The sequence below is a fragment of the Ursus arctos genome, unplaced genomic scaffold (assembly GCF_023065955.2).
Source record: "Ursus arctos isolate Adak ecotype North America unplaced genomic scaffold, UrsArc2.0 scaffold_2, whole genome shotgun sequence".
Taxonomy (NCBI): domain Eukaryota; kingdom Metazoa; phylum Chordata; class Mammalia; order Carnivora; family Ursidae; genus Ursus; species Ursus arctos.
The window spans coordinates 44,525,831-44,529,413 of NW_026622874.1; the positions used below are offsets into that span (position 1 = coordinate 44,525,831).

At 35.8% G+C, this 3,583-nt stretch overlaps 1 non-coding gene across 1 annotated transcript; it reads right to left on the minus strand.

The window, feature by feature from the left end:
• Positions 1–1,137: 1,137 nt before the first annotated feature.
• Positions 1,138–1,278, minus strand: LOC113268797 (U4 spliceosomal RNA). Its single transcript, XR_003321275.2, has one exon. It is a non-coding gene; the product is annotated as a U4 spliceosomal RNA (small nuclear RNA).
• Positions 1,279–3,583: the final 2,305 nt, after the last annotated feature.

The following is a 3,583-nucleotide window of genomic DNA, read 5'->3' on the forward strand; positions in this document are numbered from 1 at the left end:
ATTTTGGGTTTTATGTCCTTTCTTAAATTTTGAGTTTTGTTCTGAATCTTATGTTCTCCTGTTTTATCTATGTATAGGTTTTACAATATATAGTTTGAATTTTCAATGGTTATTTTCCTTTTCTTTCTTTCTTCTTTCTTTCTTTCTTTCTTTCTTTCGTTCTTTCTTTCTCTTTCTTTCTTTCTTTCTTTCTTCTTCTTTCTTTCTTTCTTTCTTTCTTTCTTTCTTTCTTTCTTTCTTTCAGAGAGAGAGAGCAAGAGAGCACAAGCATGGGGAGGGGCAGAGGGAGAGGGAGGAGAAGCCTCCCTGCCAAGCAGAGAGTCCAGGACCCTAAGCCGAAGGCAGATGCTCAACTGACTGAGCTACCCAGGCACCCCTTCCTTTCCAACTATTAATTCCAAGTATAAGAAATAAAAGCTGCATGAAAACCCATACCAAATTTTCTTAATATTTTTAATATTTTATTTGAGCTTTGCCATTTACCTAGACAGGTAATTTTGTCCATGTCTCAATATTTATACATTTTATTTAGTTTTCTTTCCTTCAAGACGTCTTGGATATTTAACACAAGGTTCTATAATTATAGTGGTCCTATTTTGTATTTATTTTACTGTGATTTCATTTTACTGGCTTCAGTTCTATCAAAAAATGGTTCTTTAGACAAAGACATTTTTAGTTAATATAAAACTGTAGATTTTTTAAATTACAGATATGTATTTCAATATGTGTGTTGTGTATGTGTTTGCATTTATATGCTTAAGGTATGATGAAAAGTGAGCTCTGTTTAAATGAATAACATCACAATACATACCAAAAATTGGGGAAAATTTTAAGTGTAAAGAAAGTTGAAGATATAAAAGGGAAGATAATTTTATCAGGTACAGTTGTTATATTTTGCTGTAATAAGTAATAATCTCAAATCTGTGTTTTAAAACAAAGATCTATTTCTGGGGGCGCCTGGGTGGTGCAGTCATTAAGCATCTGCCTTCGGCTCAGGGCGTGATCCTGGCGTTCCAGGATCGAGCCCCACATCAGGTTCCACCTCTAGGAGCCTGCTTCTTCCTCTCCCACTCCCCCTGCTTGTGTTCCCTTTCTCAATGGCTGTCTCTATTTCTGTCAAATAAATAAATAAATAAATCTTAAAAAAAAAAAGATCTATTTCTGCCTCACTGTGCATACACAATCAGGTAGGTGTATATTCTGGGAAAAGTTTTCAATTAGCAATAATCGCGCCTCGGATAAACCTCATTGGCTACGATACTGCCACTGCGCAAAGCTTCAGGTAGGTGTATATTCTGTGTTGTTCTCTGCTTAGTAACTAGACTCTGAGAGCAACCTCTTCTAGAAATAAAGCAAATGGTTATGGAGGAAGGAAAGGTAGGACACAGCTAACCCTCTACTGACTCTTCAAGATTCTATCAGAAGTGACCAACATGCTTCTAATTGCATTTCACTGGATACGGTAAATCACTTGGCCAAATTTAACATCTGGGGAGTTAGCAAGTACAATCCTATCTCATGCCTGGAATAAAGAAAAATGAAATGTCTGTACATAGTACTAATGCCTACAACCATTCCTCTTTCAATTTATTAAACACCCTTTAGTTCACTTTCCTTTTCTTATTAAATATATGAGAGAGAGGGGTGCTTGGGTGGCTCAGTAAGTCAAGCATCTGCCTTAGGCTCAGGTCATGATCCCAGGGTCCTGGGATTGAGCCCTTCATTGGGCTTCTTGCTCAGCGGGGAATCTGCTTCTTTCTCTCCCTCTGCCAGCTGCTTCCCCTGCTTGTGTTCTCTCTCACACTATCTCTCCCTCTGTCAAATAAATAAAATATTTTAAAAAATTATTTAAAAATGATAAAAATATGAGAGAGAGAGAGAAGAGAAGGAAATTAAGAATAAGAAACAGACTTTTGGGGCACCTCAGTGGCTCAGTCTGTTGAACGCCCAACTCTTGATTTCAGCTCAGGTCATGATCTCAGGATCCTGGGATTGAGCCCCTAGTTGGGCTCCATGCTACCCTCAGAGTCTGCGTAGGATTTTCTCTCTCCCTCGCCCTCGGCCCCTACCCCTGTTTGCCCTCTGAATGAATGAATGAATGAATGAATGAATAAAATCTTTAAAAAAAAAAAGAAGCAGAGTCTCAGTTATACAGAACAAACCGATAGTTATGGTGGGGAGGATGGGCTAAATAAAAATCACTCATCCCCTAACAGTGGAATAAAAACAAAAATTCCTCACATGATGGTATCAAGCTCAACATCATGAATTTTTGTGTAATTAGAGAAATAGAAACACTATAACAACAATAGAAAGTGCCATGTGCACTCAGGGAGGGAGATGGGAAACACAGCAGAATGGTCCTGAAGTTCTGTGGAAGAGACATTGAGGGGACATCTTGCCCTGGGAATAAGAAAAAATATTATTTCTTGAGTAGACCCTAGTTTTGTCCCTTGGAAGAGGAACATGGTTCCTTAATCTCTGTAGATTTTTTTTTCCGCCCTCTGTGCGAGGCATCTTCCTTCATTACCATTTTTACTATAAAGTAATTAGACACTGGAAAATTTGCCCTCCTTAGCTGCTAAGCAACTTTCTGTATTCACTTTCTGCCTACAGATAACTGGTGACTCCAGCGCCATTTTAAGTCTCAAAAGCCATAGTCTTTTTTAATCTTAATAGTGAATTGTCCCATAGCAAACTTTAGGAAACATTATAAAAAGGTAGGCAGGCAGGTGGGAAGGAAAGAAAGAAGGAAGATGAAGGGAACAGAGGGGAAGGGAGGGAAATTTTAGCTAAAAGAGCCAAAAAATCATTGGGCAAACAATGTAAACCTCTTACAGAAGTGTATTGTCTCATAGTGTAAGGAGAAAAAGACTCCTATAGATACAAGATTTGAAGACAGGACGTCTGAGAATTTTCCCAAAACATCAGAAACCTCAAACCATGGATCCCAGAAATTCTATGAAGTGAGACAGGATAAAATTTAAATACATCACTCACACACACACACCCGCCCCCCCAATACACAGAGTATATTTTTTTGTAAAATTTCTGTATTAGAATGTAAGTAAATTAATATTACAACAATAATTATTCAAAAGAATGCATTTAAAATAGAAATTCCAATCTTTCTTTCAAAGAGTTTTTTGATTGCTAAAGAACATTTATTTCTTTGAACATTTAATATATGAGTTATAGTTTATTTTTTATAATCTAACATATGTTTTGATTTGTTTTAATCTTTTCCTATATTTCAAATAGTTTATTGTTACTGGAAAATGAAAGGAAAAATAAAACTCTTAAATTGACTTTTGGGAGCAGCAATTTATTTGCTTAATCATCCCTGAAACTTAATTGAAAAGTCTGTAAAAAAATAAGTTAGTGTTGGAGAATATTTTAATTTGTGGTTTGGGGTAAACATCAATTGATTATAAAGAAAACATCTTGGAAATAACTTGTGAATTAAATGCAAAATACTACGTAATGCTCATTTATATGCAAATAATTTCTTATTTTTAACCTTAAAAGTGTATGTGACATAAAGATACATATTGAAAACAAATATCAAATAACATTTCCTCAT